Source organism: Hemicordylus capensis, chromosome 3 (assembly GCF_027244095.1).
Source record: "Hemicordylus capensis ecotype Gifberg chromosome 3, rHemCap1.1.pri, whole genome shotgun sequence".
Lineage (NCBI taxonomy): Eukaryota > Metazoa > Chordata > Lepidosauria > Squamata > Cordylidae > Hemicordylus > Hemicordylus capensis.
The window spans coordinates 90,215,423-90,225,490 of NC_069659.1; the positions used below are offsets into that span (position 1 = coordinate 90,215,423).

At 42.6% G+C, this 10,068-nt stretch overlaps 1 long non-coding RNA gene across 5 annotated transcripts in view; it reads right to left on the bottom strand.

Moving 5' to 3' along the window:
- Positions 1-9,856, bottom strand: part of LOC128348778 (uncharacterized) — a 49,681-nt gene extending 39,825 nt beyond the window's left edge. For 3 of the 5 annotated variants that reach the window (XR_008318323.1, XR_008318326.1, XR_008318322.1), the window contains exons 1-3: positions 9,742-9,856; positions 8,295-8,412; positions 7,696-7,820 (exon numbers count right to left, since the gene is read on the bottom strand). This is a non-coding gene — a long non-coding RNA (uncharacterized LOC128348778). Of the gene's footprint in view, positions 1-7,695; positions 7,821-8,294; positions 8,427-9,530; positions 9,644-9,741 lie in introns of those variants that run through there. The other 2 variants (XR_008318325.1, XR_008318324.1) reach the window with 2 other exon arrangements.
- Positions 9,857-10,068: the final 212 nt, after the last annotated feature.

A 10,068-nucleotide genomic window follows, 5' to 3' on the forward strand; every position in this document is an offset into this window, starting at 1 on the left:
ATCTGGATGTTTTGCCAAGCATTTACCAGTTAGGAAGCCCCTGGACTCCAACAGAAGTTGGACAAGCAGCATGCAGAGGAGTGGACTGCCTTTCCTAAAACTGAGTTCCAAGAGCAATTTCTCAGAGAGGGCAAGTAATTCATCTTACATATAGAAAGTGGGAACATGACCTAAAGCACCTGCAAAGTGGACCTTGCATCAGATTCTCACTGCATAGAGCTCTTGCTCTTACACTTGCTCATATGAGAAAAAGAAGAACCAAGTTATTATTAGCTGTTGTTTGAAGAGTAACTATTACATTTGCAACAATCTGAGCTTGCCCACACTGTGTGCAGAGCTCTGTAATCAGCATTTAGTGCTTTGACAACGTAAAAAGCCTTCTAAAAGAAATAATGCAGCAAATGTGATTTTGCTTTTAGATTCATAAAGTGAGATAAGTGTTTTAGTACCCCTTTAAATTCACAGCCATTAAATGCACTTTAGCCGTCCCAGTACTCTATTGTATACGGACTGCTCACCTGACCAATGTCACCCAAGACTACCTCTCTAAGCACTCTGCACTGCACTAATTGATCTCTTAATTGGTGCAGTCAACACAGCAGACTCCATCACACAACAAGCACTAATTGCTACAAGCTTGCTTTTGAAATGTTAAGTACCTTGAAGACAAGGCATATCTATATGCTTACATTGACTCTGTAGTGCAGACCGGAGAGTGCAGATTAGTATGGGGGACTTTTTATCCCCCCCAATGGCCCTGCAGACATTCTTATATGTCTCCATTTCCCTCTCACATCCCATATAATTCTAGCCATTTTAGAAATGTGAGCCTCTTGCTTTAAGAAAGCAAATATTGTCTAGTGCCTAATGTTAGGCTGTCTTGAATTATTATTATTGTTGATGTTAGCAACAATAATAGGCATAGTTACAAACAGTTAAACTCTATTTTTAAAATATAAGCAGTAATCCCATTCACTCATGGGCAAGAGAATTTAGCCAAAATATACTAACCAATAGATAATGTTTAAAAAGTAATCTGTAATTCTAAAGCTCTGCTAAAAGCAACCAAATGGATGTTTGCCGTCTGCATGGCCCAGTTTGGAACATAAATGAGTCAAAGAGGTAATTTACAGTCATTTAGTTTTTATAATGTACCTGGAGCCATTAAAATGAGGACAGTTTTATGGTATTTCAGCTCTGACAGATCTGAATATTAACTGAATAGATTTTGTTCCTCACCTAAGGATAAAACACATCATCAAAGTAGGTAGATTTGTGGCAACAGGTCTGACAAAGTGCTTTTAAGTGATTCTTGTCTGGTTCCAGTTTGGCGGGAGGGTCAGTGGAGAGAGAAACTTGGTTAGTAGTAAATTTAGCTTGACTTCTAGAGAAAAGGTAGATCCAAATTTAGTGGAGATTGCAGGGCTGTGGTAACTATGGCATATGGCACCAAGACTGCATTTCTGCAATTCTGAAGCCACCTATTGGCAAAATGTTAGGCAGTGGAACCACTTCTGAGTAAAATATTTCAGGGTTGTGCTACTGGGGAAACGTTACTGGAAACGTCTTGGGCTGATAAAAGTGAGGACACTGTGGCTCTAAGACCCCATCCTATGCATGTTGTCTCAAAGTGAATTCCTCTGAATTCAGTGGGGCTGGCTTGTACTTAAGTCTGCACAGGATTGCCACCAAAATACAACTGAAGATAACAAGCAGAGGCGCATTTACTCCTGGACTTTGGGGCCAAGGTCCAGGGCCTCCATACCCCCTAGGGGCCCCAAAATCCTCTTTAGTCTGTCCTGGGTTGTGTGGTTTGTACCCTCAAGAACCAATGTGTTACAAAATGATGCTTAAATTGCTGTGGGGGGGGCCCCTCCAAAAGCCTTTAGGCCCAGGCTCCAAAATTACCTAGATCCACCTCTGATAATAAGAGGACAAGAATTACAGCACAACCCTGAAAATGTACTTGCACCAGTGCAACAGGATTATTGCTTGTGTGTTGCACAAGCACTTTCTCCCCTACATTATAGAACCAACACGGTGCCCCCCCCCCCGCTTTTTCCTCAGATTTTTGCACAACTGAATTCATGCAGATTCAGAAGCTGGTCTGCTAGGTCAACATAAATGTTTATGTTCTGGATTGTTGTATAGGTGCTGCCTAGATTGCATGGGCAAGCAAAGGAGCAAAACATAGGAACATAGGAAGCTGCCACATACTGAGTCAGACCATAGGTCCATCTCGCTCATTATTGTCTACAGACTGGCAGCGGCTTCTCCAAGGTTGCAGGCAGGAATCTCTCTCAGCCCTATCTTGGAGATGCCAAGGAAGGAACTTGGAGCCTAGCTGCAGTTCCCAGAGCGGCTCCATCGCCTAAGGGGAATATCTTACAGCGCTCACACTTCTAGTCTCCCTTTCGTATGTAACCAGGATGGCTCCTGCTTAGCTTAAGGGGACAAGTCATGCAGGAACTGGTAGATGGTCCTATATTCCACACAGAACAGGAGATATGTAGGACTAGGAAGTCCTTAAATTTATTTCTTTCAGCAAGATGAATCTATCCTAATCAGATGGAACTTGTTCAAGGAATGTGTAATCCTCAGGGAAATTTTTTTTTAAAGGCACAGAGCACTTATGGGGGCAGAGGAAAGCAACAAAAAGCCACTCCCCCCTCCCCACACGTGTGCTTGGCAACACTCTGGCTGAGCTCAGAGCGGCCTCTCTGTGCTAGGATGCAGCTCAGCTTCCTCCTGAGATAGCTGCTCTGGATGTCCACCACTGTGTTTAGCAGGTTGTGTGGATTTCTTTCTTTCTTTGGGCTAGAAGAGAACCAAATGCAATATTTATAGATAACCATTTTCCTGTGTGAAGTCATTTTTGCAATTTTAAGTTGCAGATATCCAGTGTGATCCACAACCCAGTCAAGCCAATGTGCTTGTATTTAAAGCAACACTCTTATTGAGTTCAATCTGACTTAAAGCAAGTCTTAGCTGAACTGCAGATTGGGCCGCCTGTATTGTACAGAAAGAGGCCTTGAAATGGTTGCTCTACCATGTAATCCAGGGGTCTTCATGCATGTTTTGCTCTTATGAATAGTTTTGCTATGTACAGATCAAGTTGAAATCTTTTAGACTGGCATTTGTTAATATTTTCTTAGGTCTTCTAATGCTTCCAATTAATGTTATAGCTAATGGATATTCCGTATTTGTGCAGTATTCCCCATCTTGATCTATATGATGTATAAAGCAATTCCAGCAAATGTCCACTGTGATTTTTCCTTTGACAGACAATATTAATTGCATTAACTGGCACAATACTTGGAAGAGCAGGGGATGGTTTCACAGAATGTTTGTCAAGGGGGCTTCAGCCCTATCTAATATTCACATATTTCATTTTAGCTGAGCTAAGGTCATAATTGTGGCAATTGGGAGGTATTGCTAGAAAATGGTAAAGTAAAATCCATGCCTTTGTTCATTCCTTTACTAAGTACAATTTCAATGGACTTACTACATCAGCATATGTTTGTCCTTCCCACTTTCAAATTCTTGGGGATTCACACAAGATGAGATGACAATTTTGGATCCTAGAAAATATTTGTATGTGTTTTATCCAGTGAAAGAGGTCTAACAAAACCAACAAAAGTAGCCCAATGCATTCAAACACAGCCTTTCTTCAGGTTCTGAAAAACGCAGAGTAAACCTAGGATGCATTGGTTTTGTTTGTAGAGTCAAAATCACATCGCTAAACCAGTGGTCTGCAAATTTCAATTGATGGAGTCCTGGGGTTATGAAGATATTTATCAAGGGTTCTGCAGTGAAATGCTTTCTACAATTTGTACATTGCAGGGGAAGATCAGCAATGGCAGGCATGATGTCTTTCATGCCACCCCATCCCACTGTACAGAGAAGGCTCAGGAACATTTTAGGATGCACTGTCTATTCACATACAGCAATAGCTAGACCAGTCAGACCTTGCTAATGCATGACATGAATTCAGCATGTGCCCTCGAATACCCCAGAATCCTCTGCAGCATTCCTGGATTTCTACTTCAGATGCACAGGGACTTTGTGGCATTTGGATTTTATTTTGTTTTTTCAGGCATGTCCTGAAAGCAGAAGTTTTGAAACCCACTATTTCAAGGATCTTAAGATTTTAGGATTCTGATTATTTAGGATTTGGGGATTTTAAGATTTTATTCACAGTTTTTATGCCATTTTAATGTAAGTAATGCTTATGCAATCCAATGTATCCTAATGTAATCTACTTTATGCTGATCAAAGACCATAATAAAGATTGATTTGATTTGATTTGACTTCAAGGATAGCAGCCAGCAGTGGAATGGATATCACAGATTAGGTGAATGCTTTCTCGTTCTGACACAGCTCTGCTAGCATATAGTGAATTCTGGCATTCTAAAAGTTGGAGTGTTGTAAAGCTAGATTTGTGGAACATACTTGAAAGCAAATATTTGTAGCAAGTACACATAAAAGCTCAAGGTCAATAACCACTGTGGAACCATTGGGCAGCATCCAGACTAAATTACTCCTGAGTAGTCATATTGAAATGAAAAAGTCCTAGAAAGGAACTCCTGAGTAGTAACACTCACTGAATAACTTAGTCTGGATACTGCTCACCGGCTCTCAGGCAGGTGTGATGCTAGCACAGGTAGTACCTCTCATGCAGTGGAAGCATTTGGCAAGGCCATTGAAATAGAGTCCCCCGCCACCCACCATTGGCAGCCACGCAGAATGGAAGAACTGAGAGACTGGCCTTTTCAGTTTGGATGTGAAAATACCTAAGGATGAAGGCATGGTGTCAGAACCCACTTAGCACAGACTGAAGGAGACATTTTTGGGGAAGGCAGAGAGAAGAGCAAGCCCCAGCTAAGACTGCCAGCCCCAGTGAGAGACCCGCAGCTCCCACAAACCAGGAACCTCAAGTGCTCGCTTCTCCAATAGCTCCTCTGTTAGCAGAGCCTGTAGATGCCCAGGATCCAGCACCTTCCAGTGGGTGGCCCCATCTCTGGGTTCCCTTCCATCACCCATGGAACTTCAGGTGATGTAGGAGCAGAGCTAACTCCAGCATCAGAAGCAGAGTGCCCACCTGGCTGTCCAAGGTCTGACTTCTAATGGAAGAGGGGGAAGGAGTAGAAGGAGGAGGAAGTTGGCTCAAGCACATGCTTCAGCTCAAGGCCATTCTGAGTTTCAGGAAGGGGTGGGGCTGCTGGCTGTCACATAAGCCCTTCATTTAGAACGTGGCCTTCACTGGTGCAACAGCTCCACACAGAACTTCTCTTTGCTCCAGCCTTTGCCTTGCCACACCACCTCCCTACTTTGCAGGCCTGCTACCTAACCAGGTTCCCTCACCCTGCTGAACCTGGGCCTGGATACATATAAAACACACCACAAAGCTGATCTTGGTGTGATGTTGATGTCACCTACCCACCCACCCACAAATATGGTATAGTATTTGGTTTGGCTGTTAATTGTGTGTATTATTTAATTATGGGGATGTGATTCTTGAGTTTGTCTTGTGGGCTGTCATGGAAAGATGCACAGAGAGCATATCAAGATTGCTATTTTACATTATTTTACCAATGCACATCAGGAATATGGAGGAAAGTTACTTAAATCAATGGAAGGAAATGAACATGATGGCAAACTGCAGATGTGCCAACTCCATAATTACAGGGGTGTGCTCAAATAAAAAAATCATGGTCCAGCTCAATTTTGAATTGAATTCGAGCCGCCCTGGTTTGGTTGAACCAACCAGCTGGTCTGGTCTGTTTGGCCAAACCAGTTTAAGAGTTTGGCAGCTAATCTTGTAAAAGGGGAATCTAGTGAGGATTCCCCTTTACAAATATAGGGGTGGGAGACTCTGGATCCTGTGAATGAATGGCGGGGTGGTGGTGGTGAGAAAGGTAGTAAAAAGGTCTTCTTACTACCAAGTGCACTGCCTGTGCTGCCGCTCAACCTCAGTGCAGCCCATAGCGAAAGCCCGTATGCTTTCGCTATGGGCGGTGGTGGGGAGCGGCTGCACAGGCAGTGTGCTTGGCGGTAAGAAGACCTTTTTACTACTTCTCTGGCTGCCCCCACCATCGCCCGTTCGGTGCTGAACCAGTCTGCTCGAATTGGGCTTGGTTCAGTTGTCGACTATACAGACCCTGGTTCGGTCTATGATTAAACCTCCAAATTGTCCTGGTTCGAGGTAAACTGGTTTGGCACCAAACCATTCATGCACACCCCTAATCTTGGCAGAGAATGCTCATCTTGACATATACTAGTAGTTCTAGAAGCGCATTTAAGACACCAATTGGTTGGCAGCCGCAAATATATTTTGTGGTTTGAATACTTTATACACTACGTCAGGTTTCCCTACAGCAAAACCCTAGAGATTCTGGCAATCTGAAGGCTGCACATGACCCAAACATTAGCTAATTCAAAGAGTACAGCATGAAATATTGTCTATGAATTCCAATAAGCATTGTCTCTGAAGAGGACTTCTCAGAATTGCGGGACTCTTTATGGGTATTTTAGCAAAGCTGATGCTTGTAAGTAATCTCATTCTAAAGTAGTTCATTTTCAAGAATACACTTACATCACTAATTGTTTCCACAGAAAGTGGTGTGTTTAATGCTGCAAGATCCTCTTCGTCTTCCCCTCCCTTTCCCCTCTGCTTCACTGTAGGGCTTTTGTTTCCTTCACAAGGGCTATCTTTCCCAGTGTTTCACTTTAGACGTTCATTTTAGCCACCACAGCTGCTATTTCTTAATCTTTGATTCCAAAAAATAATGTCACTGAACCTAATGAAATAATTGTGATTAAAAAAAACATTGGACTAACTGGATGCCCTTTTTAAACCTGTATGTGTTGCCTGTTCATGAGTACTTTCTGGTGTGATGTGAATGTTATTCATTCTTTTGAAATGGATCATTTATTGGTCTGATCAGAACCTTGGGAACAGCCTTCCCTTTTCAGACATCACTGCTCCTGATACAGGAGCTTCATCATTTAATGGGAACGATCCGCAAGCCAGTCAGCATGTGCTGCCCTGTGCACAGATGATTCTGTAAAGCAGAGAAGGGTCAGTTTTTCTTCTTAACTTTAAGTCATAATAATGTTTCATTTCCATGAATAAAAGAATCTTGTTGCTCTGGTGTGATCGATGAGAATGTGCAGTGAAATATCACAATCTGGTTGTGCTTTTGAGCAGACCTTTAGGACTATTTCTGATCAACTGTGCTGCCGTCATCATTATTTATATCTCTTTTTTCTGTTTATTATTATTATTATTATTATTATTATTATTATTATTACATTTATATCCCGCTCTTCCTCCAAGGAGCCCAGAGCGGTGTACTACATACTTAAGTTTCTCTTTCACAACAACCCTGTGAAGTAGGCTAGGCTGAGAGAGAAGTGACTGGCCCAGAGTCACCCAGCTAGTATTATGGCTGAATGGGGATTTGAACTCAGGTCTCCCCGGTCCTAGTCCAGCACTCTAACCACTACACCACGCTGGCTCTCTAAAAAACAGAAAAATACTCGGAGCAATTTACAAACATCAAACACAAGTGCAATTACAATAACACATAGAAAAATATAAAAGCAGCAACAAAATTACACACAAAAATAGAGCAGCTGACCAAGACCCCAGGAATAGCAGCATGTAGTTGAAACTACAGCTCAAAAACTCACCAAAACTTAGCATTATATAGCAAAAGCCACAGGATTTCTGACTTGAGTCGGGTCTTGTCTCTTTTTGAAGCCAAAACAACTTCAGTCCTTCTTATTCTGAAGTATTGGCAAAACACATAACAATCCTATAAGAAAAGAAGAGAAGTTTGATATTTAAGCAGATTTTTTTTTCTGGGCTAAATTTTGATGATCTTTGGTTTTTAACTCCTACTAACATATTCTGTCTGCCCATTAAGACAGGGCTGCTCAGTGTCCCAGCTCCATATGATCTTAAATTGGTGGGTCCTTGAGACAGGGCCTTCTTGGTGATGTTGCCCAGGTCTGGAACTCTGTGCCCTGGAAGGCACATCCGCCTTTCTCTCTTATAGCCTTTAGAAGTAGGTATGGTATGTGTGGCTATAAGTATGGTCCTTTTCAGATGAACTTTTAACATTACCAGATATGCTGCTGCTGTTATCTTGGAGGTCCCTGGTCACTGTTACTTTATTGTATGTTTCTTTTGGGTGTAACTTTAAGCCACTTTGGGCATCACTATATGTCCAAAAGAGAACATATAAACATTGGTATATACAAATACTACATGCCTGTGTATGACTCACCCAGTTTTGCAGCTAGTTGCTTGGTGCCACATGGCATCTAGGTTGTAATTTTCATCAGCCTGTCCCTATTCCCCACTCAACCTTCAGGGACGTATCAGTAGCAGACCCGGAGAAAACCCTGAAAAAAGTCATCTGTTGAGATGCAGGCATAGCATAGTTGTAAAAAACAGCAGCATTTCTTCCCATGAGACAGTGATTAATACATGAACTACCTTGACCTCTTGACATAAACTTGACTGATCAGACAGACTGAAAATTGGCAATACAGTGCTCACCTCTGACAGTGGGAGACTGATTGAGAATCCAATTAAAGACAAAATAGTACTGTACTTGGAAGCAAGAGAGAGACCTCTTTGGCTCCAACCAGTGCACACCAGAAGAAATGTTTTCTTCTTTTTATGTTACACATATTGCAGAAGTTAATTTAAAAAGGGGGGGGGAGATGAATGTGACCATCCTACTGACAATCATCAACCACAAAATCAAAATTTGTAGTATATAATGTGAATGGTCCTCAGGAGCATTTCATATCACAGTCTTGCTTGCCACTCTGGAGGAAATTGTGGGAGAGTGGCTGAGTTTTGCTCTGCTACACCTAGATTCAAATGTTAAGGTAGACTCAGATGTTTCAAATTATTGTACAGTCCTGGAGACTCCAATTAGGCTTCCGACTCCTAGGTTAATTCATTTCTTATTCTCAGTTTACGCACAATCCTGTTCTGACATTTTGACTCTTTGAGACCTCCCACTGGTAACCAAGGCTGGATTAAACTAGTTTGGGGCCTGTAGCATATGTAATAAAGGGGCCCAAAATTTTTTAAAAATGCACATAAATATTAAAACATAAATTATTTACTTGCATAGTAAAGTAATTCAATTTTTTCATTTGCTATATTTTGGAGTATGGGAGACCAAGCCACAAACTCACACTTACTACAACAGTGAACATTTATATACCATTTTTCAATCAAAATTTTCAAAGCGGTTTACATAGAAAAATAAAGAGTGGATAGAAGATTCTCTGTCTGCAAAGGGCTCACTCTCTAAAAAGAAAAAATGTGGTAGGCACCAGCAACAGCCACTGGACAGATGCTGTGCTGGGCCTTCTCTTAAAAGGCACATTTAGCAGGAAAGGGATATTTATTGGAAGCGGGCGTGCGGGGCCCTCGAAAATGTGGGCCCCGTAGCAAATGCTACATTTGCTACTACATTAATCCGCTATAGCCGGTAACTTACAGATTGTGAATTTGATTCCTGTTTCCTGGGTTTGATCCTGAGTTCTGGGCCTCAATCCTTTGCCTGCCCCAATTCTGAATTACTATGAACTGGCTTATTTTCCAAGTACTGGCCCTCCCCCTCCCTCTTACCCTCCCCTCCCCCTCCTTCTTGCTCTCCCCCCTGCCCTCCCCCTCCCCCCTCCTCCTGCATTTTTAAAAGTTCTACTTACCCGGCCGCCACTAGCGCTCCTCCTCCTGGGCGGCGAACTGGAAAGTCCTGCCGCCCGGATCCCTCCCACCCCAGTCTCCCATGGGCTCCTCCTGGCTTGCAGCGGCCAATTCTCCTCCTCCTGGGTGTGCCAGCCAATCAGGCGCCTCCACAGCCCAGCCAATCAGCTGGGCTGCCGGGACACATTTTCCCTGGCACACCCAGGAGAAATATATATATAGATAGCTTATAACCAGCACCTTGTATTTTGCCAAGAAACTTATTGGTAGCCAGTGTAGCTCTTTCAATACAAAAGTAAGATGGTCTCTCCAAGATGACCCAGAGACCA